The sequence below is a fragment of the Festucalex cinctus genome, chromosome 12 (genome assembly GCF_051991245.1).
Source record: "Festucalex cinctus isolate MCC-2025b chromosome 12, RoL_Fcin_1.0, whole genome shotgun sequence".
NCBI lineage: Eukaryota > Metazoa > Chordata > Actinopteri > Syngnathiformes > Syngnathidae > Festucalex > Festucalex cinctus.
This window is the reverse complement of record NC_135422.1, coordinates 983,328-1,007,376: the sequence shown is the minus strand read 5'-3', so window position 1 is coordinate 1,007,376 and position 24,049 is coordinate 983,328. Positions and strand designations below refer to the sequence as shown.

General features: G+C 39.0%; 1 protein-coding gene across 6 annotated transcripts in view; it reads left to right on the top strand.

Annotated features, from left to right (window-relative positions):
- The window catches only part of LOC144031912 (leucine-rich repeat and fibronectin type-III domain-containing protein 2), an 88,767-nt gene that overhangs the window by 14,430 nt on the left and 50,288 nt on the right, over positions 1 to 24,049 (top strand). For 4 of the 6 annotated variants that reach the window (XM_077539443.1, XM_077539439.1, XM_077539440.1 and 1 more), the window contains one exon: positions 20,264 to 20,357. The gene's annotated coding sequence lies outside the window, so the exon portion shown is untranslated. The remainder of the gene's footprint in view (positions 1 to 20,263; positions 20,358 to 24,049) is intronic. The other 2 variants (XM_077539442.1, XM_077539441.1) reach the window with 1 other exon arrangement.

Sequence of the window (24,049 nt, the reverse complement as noted above, 5' to 3'; positions counted from 1 at the left end):
AGCTTGACAAGAGTGACGCTTTACTGTTCCAGTAAATCAGCCCCATTCGTGTCGAGCTCTGGTGCCCTTCGACACAAATGTTGCTTGTAATTTATTTATTTTTTTTATTTAGTTGCTTTGATAGTAATGTGATTTCAGTTGGAAAAAAAAAAGTCCACCCCCCCCTCATGGGCCGAGATATTTCAGCCATAAAGTTTATGACTAGCACTCTTTAAAGTATGTTGTAAAAGCTCTTGAAGGTGCATGATGCACATTGTATTGCTTTATAAGGACATGAACAGCACAGTGCTCAATATGAGATCCAATTTATTGTGAAATAAAACAAATAAGATGAGAAGAGAGTCATATTGTATATTTTATTGTCGTGTATGTTTCCCCTCATCTATGTGTGCTAAAAAAAAATAAAATAAAAATAAATCACTGGTTCAGCTCAGCCAGAGGTAGTCAATGAAATTAAATATTTGCGTTTGTAGACACACAAGTAACAAGTAACATGAATAATGAACTTCTGTGTCCCAGTCACATTTTTGTCTTATTTCTCCAGTAAGTCACGTCGTATACCTACTACTGTATTAATACATACAGTCAGGGGCGTGGCTAGGTTTTACAGACAGCAGATAGGAAAGCCCCCTGGAGAAGCAGGATGTGAATGAACACAGAAGTTCATTAAGCATGCTATATGCTAACAAAGAATGAGAATGGACAATTAATTGCGAATATGCGGGCATTTACGATATTTCCGCCATGCAAATGCTTCCTTTACACAGTGAAAACAAACCAAGGGTGTATTGTGTTGCCTTTGCCCGTGACTAGCATACAAGCCAGGCAGATTGTTAAGTAGTCAAGCAACATTTCATCGCATTTTTAAATCAAAATAATCCTCACAAATCAAATGACAATGATTCAAATTCAGTGTATACACAGAGTAAGATTGTGACGTAAGATCCGAATTGTCCATTGATTTTTTCTTTTCTTTCTTTTTTTTTTTGACAACCAGCTATCTTAACTGTGTGTAAAATTCACTCTCCTACACCTTAAGAGTCACATTGGCCAGATGGTTGACACTTTTCAGCCTGGGCTTTACTCAACAAGCAGTGTTGGGTAAACTACATGGATTGTGTTAGCTACAGGCTAACCTACCATAACGACACTGATGCTACCCACCAGAGAAATGTAGCCGGGCTACAATAAAAAAAAATACAAAGAAGAATAACTACATGAAAGCTACTGTAGTTGGGTGGGCTGTGGGGGTCCTAAAAACAGACAAACAAACACAAAAACATTATTTTAGTCTGTTGCTGCCAAAACACGTCGCTGGCTAAGCTAGTAGCTAGTGTTGTGTTGCTGTGAGTTGTGATGACCGTCTTACATTGGGACACGTTTTGTGCTGATTGTCTTGGATGTTGACAGGAGCTTCTTTTCGAGGTTGCACATGTAAACACTATAACTCTGTAAGGTTATGGACCCCTGGGTTGACGAGATGCATGCACCACTACCATTGCTTGAGTGTCTATAGGTGCTCAGGATAGATAGATAGATAGATAGATAGATAGTAAAATAAAATAAAATAAATAAAAATAAAATAAAATAACATATCCAGTGCAGCATTTGGAAATAATAATAATAATAATAAAAAAATAAAAATAATCTAAACACCATTAGGACAACAAGTTGTCGACCTATTGTCCTCCACAAGTTGCAGTCATTATTCCAGCCCTGAAGACATTTCAAGGCAACACTGAAGATGTCAGTAGGGCAGAATTTTAGTGAGACCTCGCGGGTGAGAGCTCTGCCTTTCGCATGTGATGCCTGATAATAAGAAATACTCCATATGCACCATTGATTTTAATGAGCAGGTGCTATATCCATGTCTCCCCCATGGGATTACTGCTGTCTCCTTATTTTGAGAATCTCTCCATTCTCTCACTTTTCCATTCTGCATTAAGATGTGACCAACTTAGTGCTAGTTGGATGGAAAATCGACAGATTTCAAGTTGGATGCAAGAAATCAAAATAGATGTAATGATAACTATACACAACAAAAAGCCGGTAATTTGGCGGTGGTCTATCAGTATCAACACACCTTAGCTTGTGAATCATCACCATTTCAATTCATTGCAGGTTTACAGGGCATTCATCATCCATAGGAAGCAGAAGTTTTATTTCTAAAATGTAGATTTCTTACTTAAAAAAAAAAAATAAAAAATAGATTTAGGGGCCTAGTCACTAAAGGTTTGCACTGCGCTAACCGGCAAAAATGGAGCAATCTGGGAGTGCCTAATTCGCTAAACGCGCGCCGATGGGGAAATCCGTCACTAGTGCTCTGCCGAACAGATTGCGTCACAGTGGGCCGGTGTTATTTGTGCGTATGTAAATTAGGTAATTTGCATACATTTGGCGCAAAATATGCGCACCCCAATGCAAATGAGACTCATTGATATGCAGCGTCTAGTTCACTAACGCCAGCACAAATAGCCACACCGCGTTTGCGTGACGCAAATAACGTTTTTGGAAAGCATGTATTAACCTGACGCAACCTCGGGATCATGACAGCAGTGCATGCCAGAGGTAAGAGCAAAGCTCAATTACATATCAGATATTAAGGAGCAATTCAACTGGACAAACTAAAAGAGCTTCAAAAATAGCATTGTGAGCTAGTGATGGGCATGTGATAGGTGAACTGAATCAGTTCATTTAAAAGAACCGTTCAAAAGATTCGTTCACCGAATCATTAACACTCCCGAACCGGAAATGGCCACACGTTCACTCACTGGCTCGTTCACTCGCTGACCCCGTTCATGTCTTCACGAACGTGAAGCTTCCTCAGTGACTCGTTCCTGAACACCAATAGCGAGGCTGGATGTGGTGTAAAATCCCGCCCACGTCTGACGCTAGCTGCTGATTGGTCGTTCGCCGAGTCTGACGGCATTAGCGTGGCTGCTCTCAAATGAACTGACAAAAGAACGAATCACTTCAAGAAGTGACCCGTTCACTCACATTCACTGAAAAGATTCGTTCTTTTTGAACGAATCGGTCGTTCATGACACTATTGTGAGCATTTCCAACACAAATTATGGTCGAAGTATTATTATTTTAAATGCTTTGTATTGCCAGAAACACTTTTTAGTCTTCACTTTATTTGGTAACTTCCAACATCTTCTTCGTTGTTCTTTTTAGTACCATTCGAGGTAGCACGTGTACGACTAATTGAGAATCACTGCTGTACAAAATGACCTGCAGGCAGTAAACTATGCCAATGCAGGCTATTTTTTGGCAACTATGAATGACATGAACATATTTAACAGTGCTTTTGCTTGCACGTCGTCATTAGACTTAACTTTAATAAAAACTTTGTGCGTCCAAGAGGGGCTAAAGATGCCGGAAGGTTACCTGTCAAAAAGTTGCTGTGGCTCCTTTAATTTTCTGCTGAATGCAATGAGGTTAGCAAAACACGCAATCCCGGTCTCTTGTTAGAAGGGGCGCTTGTCAGGTGCTATTATGAGCAGCAGTTATCGGGTCAAACACTAAGCCTGCTGCGGGCCAAATGAGTGTGCATGCCAGGACGGTAGGCGCACACCTCTTGTGGTGAATGGCTTTTTCTTTTGTTTTTTTGTGCGCGTTTCCTTTGTCATGCAACAATCGAGAGCAGACAGCCGCGCACGCTCCTCATCATCAAGTTCTGACAACCTTTTGCACAACTGCGGCATGAAAAGTAGTCTTTGAAGAAGTCTCCCACTGCACTTTCACCGAGGATGAATGAGTCACAGTGAGACACGACAGAAAGAGAGACATTTTTTCACATGGGTGGGAAATATTCAAATGGTAACAGCAGTATTGCACACAGGAAACCAAAAGTGCATTGATGACTAGAATTTATTACTGAATAGATTTGGGCACGACATTTGCAGGCCTTATTGCATGAGTTAGTCGAGTGGCAATTCTATTTTCTCATGCTTGCTTTCTTGTATAAAAATGAGTGCTATCGAACATAGATCCATCCATCCATCCATTTTCTTGACCACTTATTCCTCACAAGGGTCGCGGGGGCTGCTGGCGCCTATCTCAGCTGGCTCTGGGCAGTAGGCGGGGGACACCCTGGACTGGTTGCCAACCAATCGCAGGGCACACAGAGACGAACAACCATCCACACTCACATGCACACCTAGGGACAATTCAGAGCGCCCAATTAACCTGCCATGCATGTCTTTGGAATGTGGGAGGAGACCGGAGTACCCGGAGAAGACCCACGCGGGCACGGGGAGAACATGCAAACTCCACCCAGGAAGGTCCGAGCCTGGACTCAAACCGGAGACCTCAGAACTGGGAAGCGGACGTGCTAACCACTCGACTACCGTGCCGCCCCCGAACATAGATACGCAGCCAATTATAATAATAATAAGAATAACTTGTTATGCCAAGCTTGTTATCTAGTTTCTTACTATCTCCCTCGTTTCATTTGATTACTCCTATAAATTGTAAGCTACTTCCAAGTTTTTCCACTTGTCACTGCATTAGTTAGAAATGGTGACAGCATTTCAGCACCTATAGGTCTCAAAGTGCTTTCTATGATGAGATAATGTCTCGTATAATGATTGAAAAACATCCACATCGTAATAAATTTGTCTAGCAGTAAAATTTATAGACCATATTTCGCTGCACATCGTAAATATGCCAGTTTAAGAGCATCTCCCCTCACAGCCATTATTTTAAACGGGATTGATGGCTTGTTGCCAGACAAAATATTGTCTTTTCTATTAGTGCTGCTCAATAAGTGGGAAAAGTAGACTTGGAGGCACAAAGCTTTCGACAGCGACCCTTGAAAAAAGAACAGGCTGCAGGAAAAAAAGCTCCTCCCTCGTTCTTTTTTGGTAAGTTACATAAGACTGAAACATCCCCGATACAGTATGGAAGTAAACTGTTAAAAAGTTTAGAAGCAATTAAAGGACAACTCATCAGTCAGTGAAACTTATAGGACACTATTTTTAGTCGAACTGTGAGCATGGGTGTAATAGTTGTATTTCTTTTGGTATTTTTGTAGACACGTGCAGTTAGAACATCCGACTTGCTTCCAGGCAAATGGAAACGGCTCTTCTCATTCCTTTTAAATACAGTTCGGGAGAGGCACACGGTCTACATGCCAGAAGCATTTATTTGTAAATGTTTTTTTTTTCATTTTTTATGGACTTTTTTTTTTTTTTTTTACGCTGTTTTTGGAATATTTCTTTTAAACATTAACAACAGAAAAACAGACAAAAATATTTTTCCGAAGAAATTCTGAAGAACGGGGGGATATTCAGGAAAAAAAAACAGAAACAAATATTCCATTAAACAAAAGAAAAAAAAATTTTTAAAACAGAAAATACATTTAAAACACCACCCCCTCCAAAAAAAAACAAACAAACAAAAAAACCTCGATTCTCCATTCTGTAGTGCTTGAGCTACTATACAAAATCTAAGGATGTGCTTTGTTGCATTGTGCTTACAGTCGGTGCATGATCTCGATGCAAGCACAACCACTTCTCGCTATTAACAGGCGAGCTCTCAATGATTCACTTATTGATTTTGCAGGTGCCAAATGTCTCTGCCTTGGCAGAAGTCTGCATTCTCCGCGTTCTCTTCTTTCCCATTGATTTTCGATGCAGCTTCGTTTTGTTGAGGTGTGTGACTTCTCCTTTCGAATGCATCCATGTAGTCACACACTCCGAGCCACTGCGGCTAACCGGGTTCTTTCAGTTTAATTCAATTAAGCAAGTACAGTCTTCCCTCGCTATAACGCAGTTCACTTTTCGCGGTCTCGCTGTATCGCAGATTTTTTTTTAAGTGCAATTTTGCATATTTTTTTACAGTAATATACCCATTTTATAAAATTGATGAAGGTTTGAACATTGTCAATGTTTGAACAAGAGAGAAATGTGAGAACATGTAAATGCCTCAATGAGAAACGTGTCTAAATTGTGTGGTAGGGGATTTTAGAGCCTTAAAACATTTATAAGAGTTGTAAAACATAAACGACTTTGTGGATTTCATCTATTGCGGGTATTTTTTGTAACCTAACCCCAGCGGAATACGAGGGAACACTGTCGTGTACAAATCTCGTTCTTTGTAAAGTTCAACCTGCTGATTCAAACGTGTCATTTTTATACCCACACAACTCTCTCATTTGCCTGAATTCAGATTGCATCAGTTTATACGTGCGTTTGTTGGTGACATCAATTGTGTTGCACCGATGTCCATGCGATAAAAATGATATTCACTTGCTCAACATTGCTTATGACGCGCTGAATGAAAACGCCTCCTCCCTCAACCAGCCGCATTTCACCCCACTTGCTTGAATCCCGTCATCTGTCCGCTCTCCCCGGCACGCCGACAGCTGAAATACGCCGTCGGTTATCGCGGCCTGCACGCAAGCGCTTGTAAATAATTCACGTTTTGTGGATTGGGAAAACATGTAGCAAAAAAAAAACAACAATGTACTGATATACGGATATACTGATTCGACTGTGCCAAATTAACATCACATCATGACTCATTAATGAAGGCATTGGTTGATTATAACCCTCTCTCATTCTTTGAAAGCTATTTCATTTTTTCATGAGCATTGGCTGAAGTTTTGACACTGAGTGTCAGCGACATTTTTTTCTGAAGTTTGAACCTGACTGGAAGCTTTTCATCATCAAGTGATTGAAAGTGCAGTTAAATGGTTAGTTGCCAGAATATATAACCCATATGGCTCCAAGCTTGGGTCTGGTTGGAAAATACAGTTTACAGTCGACGTCAATCAGAAGATGGCAGTTTAATTGAATCCTGATTTTGCGGCTGCGATGTTGTAAAACAGAGCGGATTCTACACTCCCAAAAATAATTGACGTGACGGCCAACGTTTAACAAGATCTCAGGAAATAGCTCACTGCCTTAGCTTAACGTTTTGCTATTATGAGCTCATAAAGAAAGCTCTTCTGTGAATGCCACTTGATTGGAAGGATAAAAGCTCCCGTTTTGGTCTTGCTTGTGTTTACGAACTCTACCTGAGTGGATCGAGTGAATGAATTAAAAGCCTCAAATTGTGCCATCATTATTTGCATTATAACATCAGTTGTTGTTGTTGTTGTTGTCTTTTTTTTTTTTTTAGGATTTACTGTCAAGTGGGTACGTTGTGGCTGCAAGTTGTCTCATCCTGTTGTCTTTTGATGCTGTGAAGGACATTAACTGGAAATGATTGTAATTTATGATGATGATGTTGATGAGTAGGCCTTCTTCTCCCTGTGGCTCCTTTGGCAACCATCACTGCAAAGTTGACATCTGAGGTGATATTGTACATGAAAAAAAAAAAAAAAGGGGGTGTTTTGGCCTGCTGGAACCAGCTAATTATATCTCCATTCATTTGAATGGGGTAGATGAGTTGACATACAAGTTGTTTTTTTTTAAAAATACGGGCATGGATCAGGAACAAACTCGTATGTTGTGAAAGCTCAGTTCATGAACACCGCTGTCATGTTTTCACACAAATATTGCTTCGGATCACAGACCATCTTTCAGTTCATAGACAGTCACAGAATCCACCACACAGGATACTCGTTTGCGTTTTCTCGCATAGCGCATGAACTTCCCTGCATCACGTATTTCACATACAGTTATGATATTTACAAATCTTTCTTAATTTATGCTTTTAATTAGCCGCCGGTGTGACTCATATGAGAGTGAAACATGCAAGTGAAAAGTGTTGCATCTCTAGTCACGCCCACGAAGGCAATTCCCATTCATTTTAATGAGCATTTCCATTTCGAATCTCTACTGCCACCTATTGATGAAAAATAAAACGGCACACGCCCTTTTTCACGTACACGATGCGCACGCGACGTCACATCCGCAGACAAAAATCTGAACCCGAATCCAGTTTGAAAACTGTTGGCCAAAGGTTTTCAGGAGTATATGTGAACAGCTAAGTTGTTCATCTACTCATTAGAAGAAGTTTCAGTCATATATAGTCAAATAAAAAGGCTGCTGTAAATATACATTTGCCAAATTGTTACAAGAGCAGCTTTAAGTTTGTGAACCGAGGTTCCATTGTACATTCTAAGAGACAATAATTATAGATACAAAAAACTCTTCCAGGTTGAATAATCATCTCATTTCTGAATGTTAAAAGTTCTTATTAGTTATGTACAACAAGAATAAAAAGCAAAACAAAACACAAAGTCACGATGCAGCATCCGCAATCTCCTATTCATTCATTAGTGAATATGAGAGAAGACGCATTGTGTGATTTCTACTTCCGCACTGTATTGTAGACATCCTGGCTTGTTTACGGTCGCTTCTCATCATCAGCAGATGTCAGATTGAAGTGAAAAGAATTATGGCTGAAAAAGCCGAGCCTTGAGGGATACGCTCGGCGCCGGCCGGGGATTTGCTGCTTGGCGTTTGCCTCTGCCAGAGCTCACTGGTGTATGTTTAATTCCGCACTGATCTCATGTGCTTGTGGAATGCCAGTTGACAAGAGAAATATACGACTTGCTTTTGCAGAGGTCAAGTCAAGGGTTCTCAGTGTGATAATAGACCATAGAGGATTATAATCAGGTTTGCTTGCGCGACAATAGGATGAGCTCGTAAGCTAACGGTGTCACTCGGTGATTGCGTAACATGTGAGTCAGGCCTACTAACAAAGGAAATGTAGCCTGTGTGCTGTCCATTGCTTGGATTCAGTGTTTCTCTGCAAGAGGATTTGTCTTTATCCTTTAAGCAAAATGTCAGGCGTGTTTGAACTCAGAAAATATTTGCAAAGGTGTTTTTTTTTTTTGCTGTCATCAGCTCAACCAACCCAAACAAACAATATTTTAAAAAAAAAGCTCTATTTCTGGCGATGTAGTTTAAATAATGGATGAAACACAAGAAGTACAACATTTTAAAGTCTACGTTTTTATCATTTTCACACCGCTTTGCTTTGAGGCAGCACTGTCGCTGAAACTCCTTCACCCGTCATTTCTTCATTAACTCATTCACTCGCCGCCATTTTCACATTTCGCAATCCCGTTCGCTCCCGGCTGTTTTACTGAATTTTGACTGATTTTGCAAGGCCCACAGAATATTGTGTTCAATTGCTATAAAAGCAAAAGAAAGATTAAAGTCTCTTCTTTCATCAGGAAAAAAAAGGTAAGCTTCTATCTGTTTCCGTTTTGCAGCAATTAGCATTAGAAGAAAGCTAAGGTTCATCAGTTTTCACGAATCTATTTAAAATTGTAAGTAAAAAAACAAAAAAATAAAACGTATAAATATGTCTTTGGGACACTTAGAACATTAAAAAAAACGTATTTATACGTTATTGGGAGTAAATGAGTTAAAAGTCCCATAACTTTACAGCCTGTATCTTCCTCATATGAAAGCAAGCACGAGGTTTTGGTCTGGTTGCTGATAACAGCATGAAGATGATTTCACTGGTGAAATCCGATCAAGATGTAAAAAAAAAAAAAAAAAAAAAAAAAAAAAAAAAGAGAAAGAAAAGCGCGTCGGAGAAAAGGAGATTTGATTGCCGCATATTTGACACTTATAATGCATAACTGAAGCAGTCGCCAGCTAATCACGCGCATTCCGACAAAGTGATTACAAAGGAGAAAAAAAAGTGGTCCTTTCCACTTGGGAATCTAATCACTACGCAGCTACGAAAAGAAGTCTGTCGAAAATGTAATCTTTGCAGTTTTTTTGCACATTGCATTTTCACAAACATGTTTTGGTAACTGAGTCATGCTGTAGAATTGATTTCAACTGCAGGTCTAAGCACCTGATTTTAATTTAGCAAAACATTTTTCAGTGAGACATATCCAATATCGATCTCACCAGTGATGGGACATTGTGATTTCCTCGGAATGTGGTACAGTGTAAGTGGTCATTTGGAAATGTAAATACTTGCAGAAATGTATAACGATGAAGAGCTCGAGATTTGTAGACGGCACATCGGCGCATGTAGATTGTTGTGCAGGTGCGATTGCACAAAGCACGATCACGGGTGGAAGGTGGTCTCCAAGTGGCCACTTGAAAATGGTCAACTTGACATCATCTGCAGGTGGGGAAATCTTGCAGTTCTTTCGAAATGTGCTTTGCGCTTGTCAATCTCCTGCCATGGATTGCAGGAGTCGGTTTATGCTTCCGCCATAATACAGTCAAAACTCGGTTTTCCAACATAATCCGTTCCAGAAGGCTGTTCTAAAAGCGATTTGTTCGAAATTCAAAACAATTGTTCCCATTATAATTAATGTAGATCATTTTAATCCGTTCCAAGTCTAAAAAATAAACTGCACTGTATACTGTTTACCATAAATAGAAAAAGGGTAGAAATAGACACTGTTTTATTTAGATATCCTATCTAAAATGATGAAAAAAAAATTCTTTTTTAAATTCAATAGTTCTGCGCACTACTTTCCTCTTTTGTTCACCAGCTTTACCACTTGCACTTACTTTCTTTGGACCCGTGATTAGGGGCTAATACACGATGCAAAACTAAAAAAAAAGAAGAAGATTTGTGTAAATAACAATGAACAGGTCTGCTCCAAATGAACTTTGAACACGAATGTGCTACGGAGGAAGCATCCTGGGCATTCGAGTTCGATCGGCCCGAGTGAGTCGCGTTCATGTACGCTTGGCTTTAAGAGCCGAATTTTTGGACGAGTTCTGAGTCATAAAATTCTCTAATTTTCTGGTTGAAAACCGATTAGGTTGAGAACAGAAGCGTTCGAAAACTGAGGTTTGACTGTAGAATGCGCACCAGCAGTGTTCACTTCCACGACGGTGCAAATGCGTATTCTTAACTGTGCGTGCATGCGAAAATAGCAAAAGAAATGTGCACGGTTGTTAGACTGCACTTAAATTAACCTAAACTTGTGCCGGGCATGAAAATAGGGTCTGTCGTGTTGCATATTGAAATTCATTTCTTGAATCAGTGGTGCTAATTATTGTGAGAAATCATTGACATGATCAGTGACTTCACATAGATGAATAATATCCATCAATCATTCTCATTTCTGTATCACGTATCCTCACGAGGGTTGTGGCATTAATTAGCCATAATAGCATGTCATTAAGGTTAATTTGAGAAAATTTGTCATTTCCAATATTTGTCTCAAACTGGTAGCCCTTCACATTAATCAGTACCTAAGCTGCGTGTGCGTGTGCGTGCGTGCGTGCGTCTGTGCACAGTTTACCAGTACACCAAAAGTACCGTAATTCCTCATCGTAAAAAAATTATACCATGTGTTTTCAGTCGCAGTGTTCCGAACAGGCTTTATTTTTATTTATTTATTTTATTTTATTTTTTATTTTTTTTCCGAACAGGCTTTATGATGCGGATACCAATACGATCGATCATGAGTGACATCGTCTGATACTGCACGTTTTCGATTTTGGGTCACTAAATACCAAACGAATTATTTGAATTTTAAGAATCATTATTCCTGTTAGGTTAGTGTATGCAGAAATAAGGACCCCAAAATAGCAGAGCCAAATAAGAGCAACCAATCAATACTTTAACTAAGGAAGCGTGTATGACCTGAGGAAGACAAAAAAAAAAAAAAAAAAGTCAAATGCTCTTCATCAATCAGAGGTGAGGAAGTGGTCATTACACCATCATTGATGGGCAACCGGCAATCTTCTGCTCATCATCCAGTAAAGGTTGTTTCAAATCACTTTTGGTGCCATTCATCAACATATTACTAGTTTTGTTTTGTTTTTTCTTTCCCTTGTTAGTCTACATTTGCTCAAGTTTCATTCTTGAAACATTAAAAAAGTGGAGAATTATTTGCTCATGTTTTTATAAATCTTTTTTTTTTTTTTTTACCTGTGTTTGGAAACCCTCCAATTGTTAATACTGATAAACACAAGAGTGGACAAACTGAAGATGGAAGAGATCTTGAGTTGAAAGGTGCATGTGTCCAAATTGTGAATTCAATTGAAAGACCCCCAGTAATGAAGTCAAGAAGATGAGCGCATATGAGGCGAGTTTCACTGACCCAGATTTAGCGCAGCGGAATCAGTGAACAGGGGCAATTATTGAAGAGGCAGTACGTTACTTCTGCTGTCTCCACATGCGCAGATGGCTTCGAAATGCTGAATGTCAGATTTCTCTTAGAATTGTGGAAAGGATAACTTGTAGTTCTATTTAAGGTTGGTGGGGGCACTTTCCGAATCTGTTCCTTCTGCGCTCCCATTTATACATTTTAATGGATGATGTGTCGTAAGATGTCATTCGTCAACTACACTTATCTTTGATTGTGGGAAAAACAGTACACAGTCGATTGTCACCCTGCAGACTTGCACTTTGCCACTTGTGGATTCAAGACCCCGACATACTTTGAGAATAACACGGCTGCTGTTGCAATTATGTCAGAAAAAGTAGGCAAATATATTTCCATCCAAATGTTTCAACACAAGTTAACATTTTGCCAATATGGAGATGATGTCATCCGAGAGACACTCGAGTGACTCAGCAAAAGTGATCATTCAAGTCCCAGAAATGTTCAATTTCTTCATCCCCCTCAAACATATCTTACTTTATTGTCCACCACCATTTTGTTTTTGGTGACTACAATATGTGCATGTGGTGTGACACGGCATCCGGTCAAAACATCTGGTCCTGTCATCCATTTCATCATCAAAAGTAGCATTTTTCTTTTATCAATACCCCCCAAAAAAGAAATCAAATAAAATAAATAAATAAATAATCCACCCCTCTCCAACCATAAAAAACTTTGCTGCTAATTTTAGGCCGCCCCCAAAGTGCTTCCATTCACGTTTATTTTCACCATTTTTGTTTGGAAAATTCAAATAACAATATGTATTTGGAAACGCATCTTATGTTGATCAGTTTTCCAAGCTGATACTGATGAATGTCTTGTTTTAGTTGAAACACCAAAACAATTGATCTACTTTGATGATGAAATAGGTGAATTGGAAACTATAAACAATTACAAAATTACAAAGAAGTTGAAATCATAACAATTGGATTCCCACTATGGAGAGGAGCAGCTACAAAAAAAAAAAAGTTGATTTATTCCTGAGTAATTTCTCCCTCTTACTTGTGAAATGCCAGCTCTGCCCCTGACTTGTATTTAGCACCCCAGCCTGCATTGTGCACCCGTGCATGTTCCTGTTGTGCATGAGCACGTATCCTATGCCGGAGCCCATCGCCTGCGGCCATGTTGGGCCAGGCAAAAGGTCGATGATTGAGAGTGGCACATTGCCCTCATACTCATCAAACAACCCGGGACCTCGTTTTTAATGGGGCATGATTATTGACTATGCCACTTCTTACGCCTACTATGAGCTTTTTTTGGGGGGGTTTTGCACAAGTTTGTTAAATGTTTACAGGAACCGAAGGACTAAAAAGACTAACTTTAGCATTAATATTGAAACATATTGTCGTCTTTCAAGGGACCTAGTAAAAAGTAAAAATTCACGCAAATGCTGCCATGATCTTCCCAATTCCAATTCCAGCAGTCCTGGAAGATGCTCGTCACCGAATAAATATCACAACCTACACTTTTGTAATCGTGCAAATTGCTACGATGACACCCAAACAAGAAGAGACCAGCAAAAACCTTCGAAAAAGAACACGGGGAAGAAAGTGAAGTTATTAGCTGGTAGCGTTTGCTCGATGATCTATGATGCCCCCTGTAAAATAATTGAAACATAAGTTCTGGTTGCCCTGTGTGGAGGTAGTTCTCCAGAGGAACATCCAACTGTGGATTTATCAACTTTGGGCTGGCCAGGTCAGCGGAGATAAAAAGCTATTTGTTGACTTCTGAGCACACTGAAAGTGAACAGAAGGAACACCACTGAAATGGCAGAGGTATCTCCAGAGTGCATTTTACATCCATCCGTCCATCGATCCATCTATCGATGTGAGATTATTCAAATATGGCCTTACTGAGGGCTGAGGGAAGATCACAAAGAAGATTCCCCTCATTACGCCAGTTTGCCACGGAGTGCTCTTAAAGCTTTGGATTTGCAGCCTGTCACTCAGTAAAGCCTTGAATTAGCTTAATAAGGAGATCCAGACACACGACTTCAACCTCACGTGGAGAGTGACAACAAGCCAATATGCTATAGTATAAGTGCAATTGGGGTGTGGCCTATGAACATTGCACACCAGATGGTATGGATCTGAAATCCATTTGTGAAAAAGCCAGTAGAAACTTTTTTTTTTTTTTTTTTTTAAGTCTTTGGATGACTGGTTAGCACGTCCGCCTCCCAGTTCTGATGACTCGTGTTCGATTCCAGGCTCCGGCCGTCCTGGGTGGAGTTTGCATGTTCTCCCCGTGCCTGCGTGGGTCCTCCGGTCTCCTCCCACATTCCAAAGACATGCATGGCAGGTTCATTGGGCGCTCCAGATTGTCCCTAAGTGCGCTTGTGTATAAATGTCACCTTAGCACGAGGGAGTGGCTTATGCGTCTGAATCTGGCCTGGGGGTGGGGCTTGATGGCGAGAACTCGGCGGGTGAGCCTGCACCGACGAGAGCCGACCAGGCACAGCTCAAAGTGACAACATGGATTCCCTTTTCCAATTGGCTTAGCCATTGTAGCCAAGTGGGAGGGTGCGGTTTGAGACCTGGTGATCGCTGAAGGCGATGACTGGTGAGCCAATCCCATGCGATGCCAGTTTTCCGGCAGGGAAGGAGCCTATGAAGTGGGTGGCTACTAAAACAGTTTCATATAAAACATTTATACAGAATATTAAATGAAATTATCAATGGTTCTGTGCTTTGAGCCATATATGTGACCTGTCAACACGTTTCTGCTTAGGCTTGTGGGGGGAAAAACCAAAAAAAAACATCCATTAAGCCATTAGCAGGTTTGCAGCCACTGGCTCTGTCTACACACTTGCACACACTCCCGAAAGGTCTGTCGTGTGCACGATCTAAATGGCTTCATGTCTTTTTGACAGGTAGGCAAGAAGAACATGAGAATCTCATTAAACTCGCCATACATCATTATCACAGTGCGTGTTTGGTTTGTTTTGGTGGAGGATATTAGACATTAATACGTCTACAGTAGATGTCAATTTGGAGAATAGAAAGCAGAATTTAAATGCATAAATAGTCCCTGCCGGTGTAATCGTTTAGAAAGTAAAGAAAAACAAAAAAATCTCTAGTTTGTACATAAAATCACTGGTATGTGGAACTTTGCCCCAGGCATATAAATATATGGCATATATAAAGATTATTGAGCAGCTTTTGCCCCAATTTTGCCTCTTCTCGATGCAAGTACATTAAACGCCCGAATACCTTGTGTCTTAAACATTATTGTCCATTAAAATTGTGCTCATGAGGTGTGTTGAGAGTGGATCCCAATAATAAGGTCCAAAATGGATTGGGGCCGACAAATTTAGAATCTGAAAATACGCTCAACATTTACAACCAAAAAACATTTTGTGTTTGTGGAAGGCAGACTTCTGCATTCTCGAGTAATTTGACTCCATGAACTGTGACGAAAATGGGATGTAGGCAGTCAAATAAGACAAAATATGTCCTCACCATTGTCCTTACTTGATGTTACCAGCCTTTAGTCCTGCTTGTGTAGTTGCTACACTGTGATAAAAATGAGAATCCGTCCAACAGCAAACTCATTGTTTATGTTGTGAAGCTGCAGTACAACGATTCAGTGGCAAATGGGAGTCGAAGTGTAAAAATAGATTTGTCTTCCTTTCCGTGTGCTCGGTATCGACTTCCATCGTGTTGCTTGTGTTGTCTTGAATGCATGCTGTGACTTTTCCATTTAGTTGCCGCGACTAGCGGTTGAATGCACATTCCCACAGGTCACCGTGGCTTGACTTTGTTTTGCAGAAATGCACTCGACGTCAGCTTCCTTCAGTGGAGCGATCCGCGTATATAATTCAGTCCTAGGTACCATTTATGTGGCGCACTATTTGTGTTTTTGTGGCTCAGCTGTTTGTAAGTACACAAGTGTTGCTGTGTATGTATTTGTTTAATGCTACATATTTATTAGGGGTGTGCCCAAAACATTGATTCATAAAATAATAATAATAATAATAATAATAATAATAATAATATAATAGCCGAGCAGGCTCCATCAACAATCGTTTTTTGCGCATGCTGACATGATGGGTCATTACTTTATCTAATGTACAGACTCGTACGCAATTAACCTTTGATAAGCTCCTCATTGAAAACCTGAAGGCAGCTGAGAGATAATAGAGACTCATAATAATTGTTCAAATGTTATCACTAGTCCTCAAATAATGGCCAAATTCATTTTTTGACTTTTTTTTTTTTTCCTCATGATGTTAAATTCACTCGCCGCCATTTTCACATTTCGCAATCCCGTTCGCTCCGGGCTGTTTTACTGAATTTTGACTGATTTTGCAAGGCCCACAGAATATTGTGTTCAATTGCTATAAATGCATGGAACCTACCAAAAGAAAGATTAAAGTCTCTTCTTTCATCAGGAAAAAAAAAAAGTATGTTTCTATCTGTTTCCGTTTGGCAGCAATTAGCATTAGAAGAGAGCTAAGTTTCATCAGTTTTCACAAATCTATTTAAAAAATTGTAAGTAATTTAGCTTTTTTTTCTAAATGGCCCTGGTTAATCTCCTTTGCTGGCCGTTTGTGTAATAACTACCATTTCTGCAACCGTTCTTTGCAGTTGAGAGGATGCATCAAAGCCTTCTGTATGAACTAGCATAAAAAACAACAACAAAAAAGCGTACAAATACGTCTTTGTGACACTTACAGCGTGTTTGCTAAGCTTCGTTTCACAATTTAACGAAGACCTCAGCACATTGCTCGTTATTTCCCATTTTTTTCCCCGTCAAAGCTTCACAGTCGCCATCTTAGGTGAAAGGATAGTCGCTGATGCCCCAAACTCACCGATCGTCTGCTCAAGCAGTTTGACGCATGAAAAAGCAAGTGCGCCGTAGAAGAAGCACTTGAAGAAAGGCGGTTTCAAAGAAGCCGCTGAGATCGCGGCTGCCGAATCAGATTTCTCTCCGGTAGGATAATAGCATTCGGGTCCCTCGAGGCAAAAACAAGGATGTGTCATAAATTATGAATTTCTGAGAGAACAGCAGTGGATGGCGGCGTCATGCGATAATTGCTACAGCGCTTCAAGTGAAGCTCGCTAGTGGTTGTGGGATGCGGGCACCTGTCTTTAAAAAAAAAAAAAGTGACCTAAATCAGTGCCTTCAATTATCATATTGATCTAAGGCGTGTTCATGTAATGGTTCAAGGTACACGCGAGTCAACTTTACTTCCCCACAATGAGGTTTAGAGAATGATATTGACTTGTTGTGACTCATTTCATTTTTTTTTTCGTGTCTCGAGGCAGATGAGTGTGCTGAATGACATTACTCAATCACCTTCATTGATTGAACTGCGAAGCTTCATTCAATTAGTGGGAACACATTGCAGAGTTCAAAGATGGCGCCTTTGAGTTGGCAGCCGATTATGACAACTCGGCTATCTTTTCTTTTTCCTCCCTTTTTGTCATTTAATGGAATTTGAACATAGTTTGGACCTGTTGTGGACTCGTCGCTCACTTTGTTGGAGCGCAATTTTGTTTTTTGGACTCACGGCAGCATGCTTGCAACAACCAAGCCTGTTATAGTTCATGAGAACTAACAACGAGAAAAAAGAAATTGAATTTTATTATGAACAAAATAAAATAAAAACAGGTGTGTAGAAAAAGCAACTGAAACCACGTTATGTTTATTAAAGTGACTAAACAAGCATAGCAAAATTGCCTTCATTTGTTTTTTTTTTGGTCAAATAATATCATACCTGAGTTTTCAGGTTTTTAAAATGTATTTATTTTGGTGTTATTGTATGTCCATACAGAAGAAGAGAAGGTCAAACAGTCAATTGTGAATTGTAGTTTATTGGATCACACAATACTTAATGTCCTTTAAAAAAAATTAAAAAAAATATTTAAAAAATCATGCTGTCATGATGCAGGGCTCTCAGTGTTGCTCTTTTCTTTTTTTTCAGTCTCTGAGTGATTGCTTCATTCAAGGGGGCGTGTCCCCTGGCGCCGCACCTGCAGTGCATCATCATTAGGCCTTTATAATCCGACGTCGCCTGGACGACGTCGGATTATTCTCCCTAGTCTACAGCCGTTGCCTTGTGTACTTTGCTATAGTTCAGTTTTGCTCTCGTAAGTTTTGCTACGTTATTTTGTGTTGTGACTTTTTGCCTGTTATATTTATTAATTAAGGGCCATTGAGTTACTAGTAGATATTTTTCATCTTGCCTTTTGCAAGCACCTTGTGTGTGTTTTTTTCCATCCTGGCTTGGGCCAGCGCTTTTTGTTATTTCCCCTATTTTTTGAACTGTAATAAATCCTGTCAAACTCCTCTGTTGCCGTGATCTTGGGATCCACCTCACCAGTTCATACTGGACCCTGACACATGCACTCAACAAATACTCCATATAAAAGGAGACAAAACTCAAACTGATACTAAAATTAAAGAATAATTTCAAATAACCTAAAATGAAACATCCATACATCCATTTTCTTAACTGGGTCACGGGGGTGCTGGAGCCTATCCCAGCCGGCTTCAGGCAGTAGGCGGGGTACACCCTGAATTGGTTGGCAGCCAATTGCAGAGCAAAATCAAGCATACTTTAAAAAAAAAAAAAATCAAAACTAATACAAGTGCGAAGTCGTGAAACCGCCAGTTCAAGGTTGGGATGACACAAAAAGTTAAATGAAGTGACATTTATTCAAAGAGGTGGGCAAAAATAAAAAATAAAAAATCTGATAAACACATATTAGACAGAAGATTATGAGATCAAATGCAGCAGTTGGATCAACACGTGTACCATCGAAACGTACCTTAATTGTGCCTGAAGAGGATTTGAATGAGTTAATTCATTCGTACAATTTGCATTCTAACCAGTATGTACGCGCAGCAGGAGACATGCAAAATGGTCTCCAGCAGTTGATGCTCGTTTCAAGGTTTTCTATTCATTTGTCACAAGGTATCCGACATCACTCCAACAACCATACCATATTTACGTAAATAGGTCAGAAATGGTATACAGGTTTGTTTGTTTGTTTTTTAATTCTATGCTCATTTTGTCTGCAACACGTTTCTAAGCTACAGTCTTCTGATCCTTAAGTACTTAGGGCCGCATCTTCTCAGGCAGAACTTCTACTGTTCTGAAAAATTTGTGTCAAGTCATCTTTATTTATGTAGCACTTTGTGTATTTTTTTTTGCAATAGTATAGCATTAGATACACCTTTCAGTCTGGTGCTAGTCAAACAATCTCTACATTCATCTGCAAAAAAAACCCCAAAAACTGATAAGTTTGTGCTGTTTGTCACCAACTTGTTGTGGTCTTCAAATTCAATGTACATAAGTACAGTGGCATCAAATAGTTCAAAAATAATAAGAGTGGAAATAGTAGGTAAGCATTCAATAAGCCTGTTTAAATGCTCCCCCTTTATGTAAAACTGAAAATGGCGAGAAGTTGGTGATATTATGACATGCATGCTACCATTTATGCTTTTAGAATTTAATATAAGCAATTGGGCTACCATTAATATTCAAATGTTTCTGGAAAAATATGAAACTATTATTATTATTATTATTATTATCATTAATATTGTTGTTGTTATTATTATTTTAGCTCAACTTGTCATCATAGTCAGTCGTAGATAATCCTTTATAGCCACGTGGATAACTGACGAGTGTTTGTTTCTTTGAAGAGTCAAGTCAAGTCAAGTTTATTTATATGACCCTTAATCACAAAAGAGTCTCAAAAGGGCTTCACGCGGCCACAGATCACAAATATCAACATCACCTCATCTACACCTCACATCCGGGAAAGTCAAAACCCATTCAGGGAAAAAAGGAGAGAAGGGATCGCAGATACTTGCTATTCTGAGTATCAAGTTTCCTTTTGTGAACAAAGAACATTTCTGTAACTGGTGTTGTTCATTTGAGGTGTAATTATGAATACATTTGATGAGAATAATCAATAAGCAAACATACAAACTTTATTAGCTAGCTGCCGGCTAGCACAAACTGTGTTTCAACAGTCTTCTTCGATGTTTTTTGTGGATATACTTTCAAAATGGTGACTATCCGGATAAACAATTCTTTCAATGTTATGTTACCTGTGAGAAGGAATCTAGCTGCAGTCTGCAGCTCGGGGTTGCGCATCCACATCCCGCATTCTCCTGTAGAGGAAGCGGATTCGATGTGACACTCTGAGCGTTTCTCATTCTCTGCTGTTCTCTTCTCTCCACGATGTCTTCTTGCAGCTTTGAGTGTGAACTGATGAGGTGGCTGACTTCTTCTTCTTCTTCAGCGCGCAGAGAGGAGACGCTTCTTTTCTGTCCACAGTGGGAATTCAAGGTCAGTGTATGACGCGCGCGCGCACCCACGCGGTCGGGCAGATTAAAGGCAAGGTGCTACTAACCCGCTAACTAATTGGATGTCAATTATTATTGAGACTCCTTTTTTGTGTGTGTGTATATGCATGTTTTTGTTTGTTTGTTTTTTGCTATAAAATACAAAAGCCCAACTTTCCGCCACCAACCAGATGCACCAAAACTGGCAGCACCTCGAAACGTCTGTTGCTAGAATCACCTTTGCACTTTAGTGTTAATTTAGTTGTTTTTCCTCCCAGTTTGTTTCATTGTGTGTGTGTTTTTTTTTTATTTGGGTGGATGTGGACCAGTGGTGTCCAAACTACAGCCCGGGGGCCATTTGCGGCCCGCCGTCCATTTTTCAGTGGCCCGCGACATCTGCTAAAAATGGCATTTGACTCAGTTCAAATCAAATAAACGGAACAAAAATGTTTGTAGACGGTCAAAGTAAGAAGGGAGGGTATCAAAAAACAGGTGCCATTAAAGGTTGTTTTAGTTAACTAAAACTAATTAAAAAATAAAATAAAAATTCAAAAAACAATATTGTTACCGAAATAAATCTTTTTAAAAAAACGAAAACTAACTGAAACTACATTTTATGTTTACAAAACTAACTATAATTATAGCAAACATGTCCTTGTTTTAGTCTTTGGTAATTAATTTAATGCACGAGGCTTTGGGGATGATTTTAAATGTGATTTTTAGTAGATTTATTTTGACATAAACTGGAATAATGACGTTTGAAAGTACAAGTAATACACATAAAAACTAAAAAAAAACTAATACTAATACTGAAAATAACAAACTAAACTAAAACTATTTTTTTAAAGAACTAAACTAATAAAAACAGAACCACCCTGAAAACTAATAAAAACTAACTAAAATGAAAAATTGCAAAACTATAATAACCCTACTGCCATATTACAAATAAATTGGTTTATATACTGTAGCATTTTTCTAAATATGCAAAAGCACAAATAAATGATTTGTACAATTTTTAGGACTAAACACAATTTCTCTTCATAACATTATGTGGCCCTTGCGTCCTTCGGATTTTGTGGATGGGGCCCTCAAATGAAAAAGTTTGGACACCCCTGATGTAGACTACTTTTTTTTTTTTTTTTTTTTACTCCTGTGAACTCTTTACAGTGGGAGGAGCACAGATTTTAATTGCTTCCCCACAGATTGCAGCCTAGCAAAGAAAATGGGTTAATTGCAAAAGAAGTGGGAGCCGATTGTGACCTTCACAGAATATTGCCAATTAGACTTCACTGCACCAAACATCCCCGGCAAGGAAAATGGCGATAACCTGATTGACGACTGAAATGATAGAATTGTGCAATGCAGTTTAAAAGCGTTAGTTATGATGCAAAATGCCATTATTAAAATGGGTGTCCTGTCCTGACATGAATGTTTCCAAGGAAACTTTGCAGTCTGCGTATTTCATTTGAAGGGCATCAGCTGCAATAGATGAACGTTTTGTCATTTGGTTTCTGGGTCTGAATCGACCGGAGCAGGTCAGCGGCATTGGGAATCAAATGAGAATCATGACTACAGTACGGGCAAATTATGATGAGATGGTCAGGCACTTGAGAAAACTGGGGTCAGATTTTGACAGCTTTACTTTTGCACAACGATAACTGCGGCGTAATGGGCTAATATGAAAGAGCAAATTTCAAGACTGTTAATTGGTCTGATGGGAATGTGCCATCCCACTTGGCCATGTGTTGTTGTCTGTGCTGTAGCAAATCTTGGAGTGTTAAACGCGTTTGTGCTGAATTGTTGGCATTCCAGCTGTCTCATATATTTGTAGTTTATTTTTAGGACTCATTTACTGTGTATCCGAGCACAAAAGACCGCAAGGAAGTATACTTTTTATTCAGCAGGTAACATTTAGTATGAATTGTGTTAGCTTTGAGAAGCTGCTCTCATCAAGAGTAATCTAAAAGTAGACACAAAAAAAAAAAGCCAATTCATTTAAAAATCTAAATATTTATCTTGAAACAAAAACATCACCATAACCAAAACCCACACTGCAAATGATGCATTCATGTATAATGTAGCACATTGGAATGCAGTTATCTGTGAGAATCGTAATTATGTTGTTTCATCCAATGCTTAACAAATTTGTTGGCCTTTCACCACCATCCAGCTTTAGTGGGCGGCTGCCTCACTTCCGTCAGGTCTTTCAGGTGTTTCACTATTTTCAAAAGGAACTAAATTGACCTTTTTTTTTAAAACCCAACTTGTAGCAAGCTCATTGGGCTTCTCTCTGAGAAGTCAATATTTAACCAAGCATAACGTTCAATCCCTAAATTGTATATATTTTACTTCCTGTTAAGGAACATTTGAACATATAGCAACTGTCATAATCAAGAAACAATATTGTGTTATTTATTTTGTAAAACGGCACATTTTAATATTATTATATTAGCCTGTGTTGCCACACTTACCTGGGTAAAGTAACTTAGTTACTTTACTGATAACTTGCATTAAAAGGTTACTTTATTGATTATTTGGTTTAAAAGGTAACTAAGAGATTATAAGTTACTTTAGTAGTTACATTTAGCACATAACCACCAACACTAACATAAAAATGACACACGGTTTAGTCACTTAATTTTAAGTGTGTTATTAACAGTGACACTTCAGAACAAAATTTGCTTTTAATAAAAATAAAATACAAACAATAACCTCCTTGACTTTTTGTAATTTTAATTAAAAAAAAAAAAAAGAGTAATTTCCAAGATTGCACTTAACAATTTTTTTTTTCATAATTTCCAAAATAAAGGCATTCTTATTTATTTGACAGCAAAAGTCAACATTTATAATACATTGTTTATAAATATATTTAGTTTGGGGGACCTCCTGCGGTCACACAGTACGATATTGCTAGGAATCTTAAACCACGAGTTTTGAATAAAATACATGCGTGAGACAGGCACCATTGCTGAGAAGTTTCTGCTGTTTACTTCAAGATTTCAACTCTTGCTCATGACTTCATTCCACAAGCAGCCAACTGCTGCTTTTACGTTGACATATTCTGCAAAGTAGCTATCAGGGGCATTTGATGAGTAACTTGTTTGGTAAAAGTAATGCATTAGATTAGTCATTGCTCTAAAATAACCACCTTTTCGAGTAACACGCTACTTTGTAACGTGTAACTGATGTCACCGATATTAACGTGATCATTTTAGCAAAATATCAACTTGGTCATACACAAGTTAACCATTACTGAAGCAATTACATTTGAGCTTTTGTTTCCATTTCACTCATTGAATCCATCATTACTTACAAAATGTCGTCCTGGTTCAGCAGTGTTGAAAGATGCATTTCTGTTCATCTTGAAGCAGACAAATAAAGTCTCTCTTCTTTTCCATCTGTTACATAAACCCGTAAACTCCTGAGAACACAAGAATCTGCTTCCCGTACTGCTATTGGGTAACGTTTTGCGTAAACCCAAACCCCGCGAGAGTGTATCCTCCCTCACCTTCATGTGCAGACTCATTTTTGATTAAGGTGATGGAATAATAGCAGTTCACACAAGTGTTGTGTTGTTGAACATACCTTGAAACATCTCATGCCTTTCTGTCTCATGGATGCTTTCAAGACAAACACAAGCTCTGTCAATAGTCTTTATTATTAGAACAGAAGCAAATCGGTCTTTGGGGACGAGCT